This window comes from Malus domestica, chromosome 04 (assembly GCF_042453785.1).
Source record: "Malus domestica chromosome 04, GDT2T_hap1".
Lineage (NCBI taxonomy): Eukaryota > Viridiplantae > Streptophyta > Magnoliopsida > Rosales > Rosaceae > Malus > Malus domestica.
This window is the reverse complement of record NC_091664.1, coordinates 18,218,036-18,231,341: the sequence shown is the minus strand read 5'-3', so window position 1 is coordinate 18,231,341 and position 13,306 is coordinate 18,218,036.

The window sequence follows — 13,306 nt, the reverse complement described above, 5'->3', positions numbered from 1 at the left end:
TAATTTCTGAACAACTCTCTCTCGAGATAATTCCTCTCCATAGCTCCGCATTTGATTTATCAGATCAAATAGTTTTGTAAGATAAACAGAAAGTGATTCATCATCTCGCATTCGGGTATATTCAAATTCCCTACGAAGACCTTGCAATTTAACACTTCTAACCTGTTTATCACCGTGGTATTCTTGCTGCAGAATGTCCCATGCGCCTTTTGAAGTTTCTTCATGAGAGATTCTGGGAAATATCTCATCTGAAACAGCGCCCTGAATCAGACCCGGAGCTTTAGCATCCTTCATGAGCACCTCAACAAGCGTCATCCTCCCAGCACCACTAGACTCTTCTTTGTCTTTCTTCTTCGCCTCAGATTCATCAATCTTCTTCAGATCTGATTCATCGAAACCCTTTTCAACCAGATTCCACAATCCGTAGGACTTGAAAATGGTCTTCATCTTAATACTCCAGAACTCATAATTTTCACCATTGAAAATTGGTGCTCTCACCTCACCACTACCCGATCCTGCCATGTTAGACTCAGATCGCAATCAACTCGATCGCAGCTTTGAGTTGCTGGGTAGCTCTCTTCACAGATCCAAACGCCCAGTATCAATTGATCGAACACAGCTCTGAGGCCATGTTAGCATACAGACTATGATCTTGTATGAGTGTTTCAATCAATTTATATATATTGAAGAAAGGAAGAGAGTAAGAAATCTAGAGAGAGAGTGAGAGAATTCTGCTTGGGAAGAAGAAACAAACTCTGCACACTGTTTCATTCATTCACACACACTTAGCACATGTAGCAAGAGGAAATATTAATTAATCTAAGATTACATCTTAGCTGCACACTTGGACTATGATCCAAGGGCTGATATTTAAAACTGACTTCTTATTATATTTCAGCAAATACACTTATAAACTAACAATAACCCATTGGAAGTGACAAAAAGAGGGTTTGTATAACAAGTTAGCAATTTGTTTTATTTTTTATGTTAGGTTATCTTTGGTATTTTATGTACTAGGGTTTTTCAGTAGAGTAAAGATTAGTCACTTAGTACGGTCTAGTGGTATTCCTCTTCACTTGTAAATGAGAGGTTTTAGGTTCGATTCTCGCCAAATACGAATTTGAACCCTATTATTGTTAGCCACCCCCTCCCACTTAATATAGGAAAAAAAAAATTAGAATTGCCGTAGCCTCTTTAGGCATTCTGGGGCTATCCGATAAAATTGAAGGTTTAGGATAATTACTTTCCTATTTTTACCTAGGGTAACGACAGTGTTCTTGTTAGTTAAGAATTAGGAATAAAGTTTTAGCAAGGGGTCTTGACAAATTGTAGTCTCTTTGTTTTAGTCATTCCAATAAGAATCAGAGTTTGCAATCAACTTTTCTTTCCTCGTCATTTGATTTATTAACATGGTAGCGAGTTTGATCCCCTCTGTAAAGGGTTCGATATGCCCCCCTTGTACATGCAAATTTTCACCGTCTTCTCCTTTGACGAAAATGTATTGCAAGATATTAACACCTAAGATTAAGATCAAAAGCTTCACCTGCCCATGATGAAGGGGGCAGGGGGCTTTGGCCGAAGAATCTCCGATGCCAAAGTTAGAATTCTGAAAAGAATTTGTTTAAGAGTTTGTGGGTAGCAAATGACTTAACTTTTTAGTGAGGGAATATGGCTATTTATAGAGGAGTGACTGGCCCTATTTGGAGAATAGTGGTCGGCCATATATGGTGGAATTGTGTGAATAATTGCAAGATATTATGTGAAATAATATCTTGCAATTAACATGGCAATTAATCCTAAATTAAATAGGAAAATTGAGAGTTACCTTTTGAATAAGAATTTGATGAGGAGTGATGAGAGATATTTGAATAAATACCATTTTGATCACCTTTCTCTTCCTTGATTGAGCCCTTATTGTTCGTTGCATGTGCGTGGGTATCCCAGTATGCCTCGAGGGTAATTTTGTCCATCTCATCCAAAAGTTCACGTGTCGCCTCCATAATTTTCTTTATTATTTTTAGCTCCACAGCCCTGATGAATACTTTGTTCTCTCTATCAAATTTGATTCCTTTTTTGAAATTTTATCAGTTATCGTTTTACATATATCATAGATTTTTTTCTTTTTTTGGGCTTCCGCTTTCTTTCATTATTCTTGTTTTGCATGTCGACCTTACTTTCCTATTTTCTTTTCTTGTTGTCTTATATATATGCTGCTTCTTTTTTTGGTAAATAAAAAAAGATTTGGAGTTCTCAACGGTAGTTTTTGCTTAGGCTGAAGTTATGCCCTTCTTCTTTTCTCGATTGTCTTCATCAGTGGCAAAGTCAGGAATTGGCGAGGGGAGGGGCAGATTTAAAAGGGTGCAAGGTTAAAAAATTATGGAGATAATCAAATCATTTACATAGTAGAAAATATTAATGATGTTCATAATTTATCAATATTAATTACGAATTGTGACACTAGGACGAATTTAGTGAAAACAAATTCAAATTCTTGTACTCTATGACGAATTTAATAATTGAGCACATACATGTGGTTTGGTTGACTGTACATATATAATGGGTGCATAGGTACATCGAATGTGTAAAATTGTAACCATATTGTTAATGTGCAATTGTTTAAAATTGAGACACATAGTGGGTTGAAAACAAAAAATACCTCATCTAACAAAGCGTAAACTAATATTTAACTAGCTAGCATACATAAAGAAAAGAAGACTGCATGTACTAATTAATAATTAATTAACCTTTCTTATTAACAGAGGAGGAGACGAGAACAACATAGCCAAACAGAAGAGCTTGAAAATCAAAGCCTTGAAACCTTTCATAATTCTCTAACTCTTGTGCTAACTGTCAGTTCCAATTCTAAAATGCTAGCACTCATGCATAAGAGTTAGAGAATCATAAAAAAAATTTAGAATGAAATCAGTTCCGACTCAAAAGGAAAAATCAAAGCCTTGAAATCAGCTCTTATTCCATATCGAAATTATTAGGAAAGTTTTGGCCTTGAAATCTTTAAAAAATCCCACTGGAAAGAAGACTAGAAGGATGTTAATTGTTAATTATAAGTCTTCAATGATCACGTGCTACTAAATGACAAATAAAGCATGGTCTCTTGCTATCAATTTTTAGTAGAAACTAAACGCACCGTTCTACTTAAAAAAAAATAAATAAAAATAAAAATTCTTTGCCCAGGTCCCAAACGACGTCGTTTGGCTTGGGTTTGAAAAATTGGAAACAGAAACACAACAGCACTGGGCTCTGTTGTAGAGCACCAAAAACCAAAGAACTAGATGGAATTGCTCACTTTCAACGGGACCAGAGCGGCGGAACCACCGCTCCTGGCTACTGGGATTTTGGGAGCAGCTGAGGGACCTCTCTGTCTCTGATTGGCTATCTGCTGCTGTTGCACATAGCAGAACAGATCACCCAACCCAAACAGAGGATGAACCAGTAGGTTTTCCAGCGAGGGGAGTGGCAAACCCAGCTCTCCAGTGGTGTTTCCTAGTGAGGGGAGTGGCGGCCGCCACTCCTCGCCCTCACGTGGCTTCACCACTGGTCTTCATAGTTGCATGTTTTGATGAAGTTCTTAATTAGCCCTTGTTTGTAAAAGGAGAAAAACAAAATAATACGGGTGGTGTCATGAAATAGCGGTTGATGGTTTGATTCTTTCTTTAAATCATTAAAAATGGAATCTAATCATCAACCACCACATCATATAGTTACAAAATATGGTCTAATAAAAGTTTACCTAGCATTTTCCAAATAATGTTGGTCTAGACAAACATTGGTCGCGAATGCTAGGTCTATGATGGTTGTTGTTGGTGTAACTGAAGGCGGTGCTTATTTTTGAACAAAGATTGACCACTCATGCTTGGTGGATGGACTTCGACGTTTGTATTGACATTGGCTTATTAGAATTTGCATAATTGGTATTGAAATTGATGTTGAAATTTTGCATTGGCATTGACGTTGACATTGAAATTTTGTATTGGGATCAATAACGGACGTATTTACCGGCTTTATTATTGACAAACTCGTGAAATTGAGCAAAAAATAAGATAGCAGTTAGCTTGTGAGTTTAAAGGACAAATGATCCAATTGTGGTTTGCGGGATGAAAGCATTATTCGTCGGCTAACATTATAATTACAGTTTATTAGGCAAGGGATGACGATGACGCGTTAAAAACCAGCGGTAGATTCTTGACCCAATGATGTCCTTGTGGTTGCCCGATGAACTTTTCCGTCAGGCAAATCCTAATTCATAAAATAGATCCGTGTCTTCTTCTTTCTCCTCCATTTTCTTTCCTCTCTTCTTCCCCACCCCCTCATCGCGCCCCGCCGCTGCTTTTGTAAAACAAAGTCTCTCTCTCACAAACACACACACACACACACCCTCTCATTCACCTCTTCCTCCCCCCAATTAATTGAAAGTTAGCTTGTTTTCGTTGTTTATTGATTTATGTAGGTTTGTGATTGGATTGCAAGTAAATTAAATGAAAGGTATGTATTTGTCTCTTAATTATAAATAGTAAGTGTCACAGCCCATCCTGAATAATTGATTTCCGACAGTGCGAAATGACGGTTCTAACCTTTGAACGTTAAAGCTGTAATGTGTGTGTGACTTGTTTTGGAGACTTGATATTTTTCCTTGGTTAGTGACCACGTGGAACTCACACACACACAATACTCTCTCTCTCCTCTCCCGTATCCTCTCATCTCTCTCAAACTCTCTATCTCTTTCCCTTACGTACGGACAAGGCTCAAAGCTCACCCTCGAGCACGGATCGAAGCTTTAAAGGTAAGGTCCTAGTTCATTGTAACCTCCTAAGTCTATTGATACCCTTGTTTGGATGGGAATGCGTCGGAAACCCGAGAAACGCTAACCCCGATTTTGTGCACTGTTCATGCACACATAAAACCTTGCATTTCAAGGAATTCTAAGCACATAGAAGGCTTAAGGAGGTCCTCACAAACCTTGGGGTAGTTCGTTGAAAGAGTTTGGACGTCAGAGGGCCGAGATCGAAGCTACCGGATTATCAAGCTTCCTTATGTAGATTCTAGTGGAATTCAAGGCTTAAAAGTAGTATAACATGATTCTACATGTTATTAGCTTCATTTTGGTACCAATTGCATGAAAAATGGTGAAGAAACGAAAGAGAATAGTGAGTTTGAAGTTTTGCCCAGTTTCCGGCGCCAGCGATGGTCACCGGAGCTAGAGGTAGGAGGTGAAGGAATATTCCGTCAAGTATGACAGAATATTCTCATGCCGTCAGTCAAATGTAACGGAATTTGTTAGGTTTAATGGAATATTCCCTAACGGTGGTTAAGGAATCCGTCAGGTTTGGGCCGCGCGTGGGAGCGCGTTTTGCCGTGCCCATGCCGGCGCGTGGAAGGTCAAAAAATATTTCTAAAAATATGGGGATGATCCTGAGGTTGTGTAGATCACTGTGGTATATTCATATACCTATTTTGAGCAATATATGAGAAGTTATTAGCTAGTATTGCCTATGTGCTTTAAAAATAACGTTTTTATAGTTAATTCGCATATAGGTGAGGCTTATCCAGAGGACGAGCGTATCCACGGGCGACTCGGGAGCTACAACCCTTCGACATATCAGTGAGTGGGCTTTTGTTTTCAGTATATATTTATATACTTGATATATTTCCCAGAAATGCATTTTAAAGAAAGTATGCTTTGAAATAATATGCCAAATGCTTCTATATTTTGAATATGCATTGCATGGTTGCATATATATATATATAAATGTGGTGTTGTAGAGGCACAGGTGAGTTCAAGTAAGTTATGTTTGGTTGTGTGAATCATCGATGATGTGATATGTGATTAAGTAATGTTGAGCTCATAAAGCTGCACCTAGAGTGATTGTGAATTAGCCAGAGATGTGAAGTACATGCCTGTTTATTTACGTCACCTCCCGCACTATATGCTCATATTGGATCCCACTTAAGTGCACAGTCTTGTCGTACATACCTTATTCATGGTTCTGACCCGTAGGTGACTAGCGATTTATCGCCCGGCTATTATGAGAGAATAGAATTGAGCGTAATTATATTTCACCCAATCTTGTCGTACAGACCCTTTTCAGTGGTTCTGACTTATGTGCAGTATATTGCCGTATAGGTCATAGTAGTGACTCTGGCTAGATTGAGTTTGAGCTATGAATTCAGCCGTACAGACTACCACAGGAGTTCCGGCTAACATATCACAATTCTATGAAATTATTCTTACCTGAATTATTTACTCTATTATATCTTGGCATGGCATATATACCTATGAATATGATTATGTGAAGCATGAACTGAATTGATATGATTTCAGATATATATATATATATATATATGTATGTATATGTATGTATGTATATGCTTATATCTTGATTCTGGGAAAATTATACATGTTTTACAGTAAGGGGTTAGTATATTGATAAATGAAATGATTTTGTAAAACATTTGTTTTTGCCCACTCACGTTTTCTGTTTTGCGCCCTTCCAGGTTTTAAGTAAGTTGCTGTTGGTGGCTCGAGGACGTCAGCTGTTCTGACTATTCTGTATTATAGTAGGACATTCCTGGTACTGTGTAACTAGTACTTGTCCTACTGGAATGCACCTAGACTTTATGCTTTGATTAGGAGTGTTTACATAACTAACTCCTATCATTTCTTATTAGTAGTGTACTTGCTATCCTTATCGTTTCCGCACTATGCACATGGCTACATCACTCTCACGTGACGGCCAGCATGCCTTGACCTCGGTCGGTTGTGTCAGTAAGTTTGAATTTTTTTTAATTATGATTTTCATGTATGTTAAAGTTGTGTATTATATGATTTTGAGTTGGTGTATTATTGAAATATATGTAGACTAAGTGAATTTAATTTGCATTAATGTTATTCATACCATATTTTTATACCACATTTCTATACCACCTTGGTCGCATCTGATGTATACCACAATTATCATTTAATTAACTAGTTTTCTTAATTATTAGTTTATTAAATAATGAACTAAATTTAAAAATCTGATTAATTCAAATGATGTGGTTGTCCACATCAAATGCCACCTAAGGTGGTATGAAAATGTGGTAAAAAAACATGATATGAATAACATTACTCTTTAATTTGTGCAACATTAGTCAAGGAGATCATGGTGTGAAATTTTTCAAAATTTCATAATTGTTTATACAAAATTAATTATGTTGATTAACTTCGAATAATAAATTTGAAAAAAATCTTAAACCCATTTGAGATTTTGTCAGATTCATGAGTAGACGCAGCATGCTGCTCAATGATCTAACTTAATCTTGAATTGTTCAGTTCAGACAGTTGTAACAACTGTGTTTGGACGACACTCGAATAAGTATGATATCATTTGTATATGAATGGTATGGTACACACTTGCTCCAATTGATGGGACAGTTAGGCATGAATCCTCTTCATCTAGCCGTGTTGATGATGACCAAGTGATGAACATATTGAATGATGCTTTCTTTGATGCTTTGCTCAATATGGACGAAGAGTCATCCACAAACCCCAAGAAGTACGATAAACTGTTGAAAGAAACTAAGTGAGGATTGTTCCTAGGTTGTGTAGATTTTTCCATCCTAGCAATAGTTATAGAGTTGATGTACATGAATGTAGAGTGTAATATGACCAATTGAAACTACGATATGATGATAAGGATTTTTAAACATATGTTTCCGAAACCAAATGCATTGTCTGCAATCATGTTGGGATATGACCCATGCATGCACAAACATTTGTGTATTGTTTTACCATGAATGCGAGAAGTTAGATAAATGTCCTAAGTGCAATGAGTCACGATATCGAAAGAGCAAGATTTCAGTAAGATGTGTTATTCTCCCCTTACACCAATATTACAAAGATTGCACATGTTATCCCATACCGCACATGATATGAGGATGCATAAGGAAGAATGGATTGATGATGATGTGTTGCGTCATTCGGCCGATGACAAAGAGTGGAAAGAATTTGATAAAATCTATCTCGATTTTGCCGCAAAGCAAAAAAAATATCAACTATGACTTGTTTCTGACGACTTCAATCCTTTTGGAAATGTTTCCCATGAGCACAACACTTGGCTGGTGATCATTCTTCCTCATAACTTACCCCCTGGAAGTGTGTGAATAAGTAATTTACGATCATGAGTTTTTTTATACCCTTGCCAATATCACTAGGTGATTTTATTGATGTTTATTTGTGTCTGTTGATTGATGAGTTTGATAGATTGATGGACAAATAGTGTACAAACATACGACATGTCCATGAGAAAAATGCTTGCTCTAAAAGCCATAGTTATATGGACAATTATTGATGTCCTTTTTATAGTATGTTGTTGGGCTAGAACATCAAAGGGTATATGGAATGCCTAACATGCAATGAGAACACATCGTCCTTTTGGCACGTTGAAAAGGTATGCTACTTAAGTGACCTGAGTTAGCTCCCCTAGGGTCACGAGTGGCATGACAATCCTAAAACATTTGATAGGACAATAAAGTACCAAGAGAACTATTCGGAGATAAGATATTGCCCAAGTTGAATACACTCTAATTTGAGGAAGGTTCGAGACTAGTGGAACAGCTGAATTTGACAACAAAATAGTATATCCTTTGACTTGGAATATTGGTCAATTGAAAATCAAGCACATTGTTGATCCTATGGATATTGAGAAGAATGTTTGCGACAATGTGGTAGGAATGACTCTGCTTATCGGGGAAAAATCGAAGGACACCATGAAAACTCATATTGGCATGCAAGCAATCAGGATAAGGTCTAACATGTGGCCTACAATCGTCAATGGTAAATATAAGAAAAAGAACACCAATTATACTTTTAAGCTAGAAGGCAAGGCGAAGTTCTTGAAGTGGCTGCAAGGTGTGAATTTTCCAGACGAGTACACAAGCAATAAAGCAAGACAAGTTAAAATGAACACTTGGACACTGTCCTGTTTGAAGAGTCATGATTGTCATGTCTTATTGCAGCAACTCTTTTTTATTGGTATTTGGCTGTACTTGGACTCCGAGGTTGTTGAGACAATTGTATATTTGTCTCAATTCTGCTAGAAATTATGTTGTAAAACGTTACGGAAGTCTGACGTAGATGATATAGAAGAAGATACTGTGTACATCTTATGTCGGCTAGAGTAAATATATCCATCGGCATTTTTCATGAGTATGGTTCACGTAATGATACATCTGTTGTATGAGGCAAAACTTGCTAGGGCAGTGGATAATCGTTGGATGTGTCCAATTAAGAGTTAATCTTGTCAGTACATTAATTTTTTTAATATTCTTATCCAATGCTTGAAATAAAAAATAATAATAATATTTTATAAATTTTTAGATTGTTGGGCGGTTACAAGAAGTTCGTTTGCAACATGGCATAACCCGAATGATCCATAACGAAGGCGGTCAGTGTACACAAATCGCTCACCTTTTGTGCGAGGTATTTCCAGAATGTTGACACATCCTACAACAAACATCCGCGCAAGTTTGATAAAGATTTGATATCATTTTATTTGGGTTGAAATGCATAGACAATATTTCAACATTAGTTTATCGAGCATGGAAGTGTTTTTATTTAAAAATAAATAAATTTTTTATCTTTTGCAAAAAGTTACATATTCAATGGTCATTGCACTTTATTAGATACGACAGTTAAGGGAAGACAAATCGCCCTTTTTGACAAAGAATTATTCCAACGGGCATGTCGTCTCATTAGAGTCAAAATGTACGCTGGTTGTCACATGAACAGAGTTAAATTTTTTACAGCTGAACGAGATGATAAATTGTGCACTCAAACAGTGGAATTTTGTCCCAGGGGTAAATGAGAATACTTATTTTTTGAAAAAACTTTAAGTGTGGTTCAATTGTTATACATAAGCCGAAAGGAAGGCGTTTTCTTCAAGTGTCATTGTTATGATATGATACGAACCTAGACAAAGCAGACAATGTCATTGAAAATATGTACTTATTATCTGTCACCATAAACACCCAAAGGTTTGAGGATGATCCCTACATCCTCATCAATACGGCGAAAAAAATATTGTACCTGAATGATCCAAAGCTAAGGGGTGGTTGGAATGTAGTATAATTTCTATTACATAGAAATGTTTGGAGCTTGCTGATGCAGGATGATGAAAAGGATATCGACGATGACCAAAATGTTCACCAAGAGGATTTGTTTGCAATCACCCAAAACTTTCATGGAGTATGGAGTAATCACATCGTTGAAGCATTATTTGAGATGTCGGGTGTCCCCGAAATTGAAATAGATTCATTATATGTTGACCTCAGGCACCTACCACCAACTCAGCGGAATTCCATGGTTGAAGAAAACAACAATGAATCAAGCAGTGAAAGTGACATTGAAAGGGATAATAAGGAAGCTGATAAGTGAATTTTATATTATATATTTAACCCTATTCTTGGTATATTTTGGTTCTTATTTTGGAAGAATTTTGATACTTTGAATTGTATTTTCGGTATAGGACTTTCGACTTCTTCTGGAGCAAAACGTGGTAAATGGATGAATTTTGGGAGTAACTCTAGTTGGAGGACGTTCGTGAGTCACTTGGCTTAATCATATCAAAATATCAGATTTTTCTACCAAGCGATGATTTTCTGGCGATAGAATAAAGGAACAGCGCGCCGTGCTGTCAAACTGACGTATTGGGTTTCTTTGGGCTTTTTGGCGTCTAAGATGATGTCTTTTGGGTTCAAAGCCTTCTGTAATTATGTTTGGGACATCTCAAGCTTTATTTCTAGCTGTTTTGGACCTGTTTTGGAGCCCTGAAGATCCAGAAACGTGGCTGTTTTGAGGCTGTGCAGATTTTGGGCGAATTTATCTAGTTAATTTAGGATTATGTTTCCTATTTTATTTCAATTTATTTGGTTTCCTAGTTTTATTCTAAGACCTTTTAGGGTTTTATTTTGTAGTAGTATAAATAAGACTTTTAGCCATTAGGGTTGAAAATGGGAGAGGAACATAGGAGAGAACGCCTGCACTAATTTAGAGAGACTTTGAAGTTTATTTTCAAAGTCTTCTCTATCCTTATTTTTAATAATATTTCTTTGTATGATTGTTAGTAACTAATTTTCGATTGCTAGGGCGAAGCCTTGAGCCTTAGCATGAATATGTAGTCTTTATTCAATTGCTTATGATATTATGCATGTATACTTTGAATTATTAATCATTGTGCTTGAACTATCTCTATGTCTTAATGCTTAGCTACCATTAAGATGTTTAGATAAGTAATCGGATGCAATTCGGTCAGAATATCACCGGAGGATTGAGTATTTCTTCTTATGGTTAATAATTTTAATTTCATCTAAGGCGAATATCACGCTCTTAGGGGTTGCATGGTTTTTCAAAAGGTTTTCATAAAACTTAATGAGTCTTGCATGTTTATATTTGATCTGAATATCACAGACGGATTGCGTGTTAGATATACGTTCTTGCTTGAATATCACGAGGAGAATATGCATAAGGAAAACCTAACCTTCAAAGTTGCATGTGTAATTCGTAAGTAATTGGTAAAACTACATAGGATTGTAAAGGGGACGGTGGAACCCTAGGTTTTTAACTTTATTTTCAAAACTATTTTCTTTAGTTTTTCTTTGTTAACTTCTTTAATTGTTTTATTTTAAAATTCGTTTTTATTATTTTAAATTCCAAAATCAACCTTTTAGAAAGTTTGTTCTAAATAATTAGCTAAGGATTAGTTTAAATACAAATTATTCAATCAATCTCTGTGGAAAACAACCTTACTTGAGATGCTATACTACGACAACCTTGTACTCTTGCAAGTGTTTTTAAGTGTTTTTATCCCTACTTTTGCAGGTGGTAAAAATACCTATTAGAAGCAGACGAGTATACCGACATCAATTGAGGTTCAGTGATGTAATGTTATTGTGTGCTAAATAAAAGATTTTATTGATTTTATCTAAGTGCAAAGGCTCACTTCTATTACTATAACCAAAAATAAATAAAAAATTAGAGTTTGCCTGATGAAATAAAACAATTCATCTTTTAAAGGGGTCTTGCACGACGGAACTAAATTTCGTCAATTAAGAAACCTAGCCCGACATAATCCTTCAAACATCTGTCGCCTAAAGTCATTAGGGTTTAGGGTTCAGGGGTTAGGGTATTCGAGGGCAAGGTTCCCTTGGTCCATCGGGCAAGTATATTGGCATATTTCACATATCCAATTCCATCGAGAATTTTCAGAGTCGGGAAAATTAAGTTTCACAATCCAACGGTCAATAGTTGGTATATACCACGAGATTCTATATGCAAAAAATCATGAAAAATAAACGTTTGGACTTCAAGTAACGAGACGAAATTTTGACGGTTAGAAACGAAAATTTAATATTCAACGGTTATTTTAGCTTCGAATTTAATGATTGTTTACAAGTACACTTATTGACCCTAAAAAAATACAATGGACAGACCCGATCATGAATTAAAAATACTTACAATATTGGTTATCACAAAATGATTCATGAAAGCTAATTGGGTTAAGGGTTAAAATACGAAGTGTTGCTTGAATCAATTCCATTGTGGGGATAAGAACTCTGCAAAATTATTTTCCACAATCTAATTGTCAAACTTGCTTGAATATAGTTGAGATTGCATACGTAGAAATCATCAAAAATAAACTTGCAGGGAGTGGGGATCAATTCAACAGGTTGGACGGTTACAAACTTAGCATAACGATTTAACAGCCATATCACTTTTGATTTTGGTTATTTTTTCTAAAGATGCTATTTAAGAGTTCAAATCCACATTGAATACACCTGATCATCAAATTTGATTATCGTTTAACTGTCCCAAATTTGTTTTCAAACTTTGGGATTTTTTTTTATTTTAATATTGCTCGACGGATATATATGATTTCGTAGGGAAAAGTTTAGGGATTTCGTCGAGCAAAACCACAAAAGTCGTCGGGAAATATTCCCTTGTTATTTTACCCAGAAAATCGAACTTCCAAAATTTGGGTTTGCTCGATGAACTCACCAATAACTCGTTGGGCGAAGTGTTTTTCCCTCAATTCTTTTTCACCAAAATTTTCAGTTTGCAGTTTTTTTTGGAATACTTAGCCGACATAATGGTTCATCGGGCTAAATTTAATTCTGCCTCGTGTTTAGAATTTAAGGCACTTGCACGACGAAATGGTCCGGCGGGCAAAGCACTGACGTCTTATATTATGCCGAGACCTTCTTCTTCTTCCTACAGATTCTCTCCTTTCTCTCTAAAACCCCCCAACCCCACTGC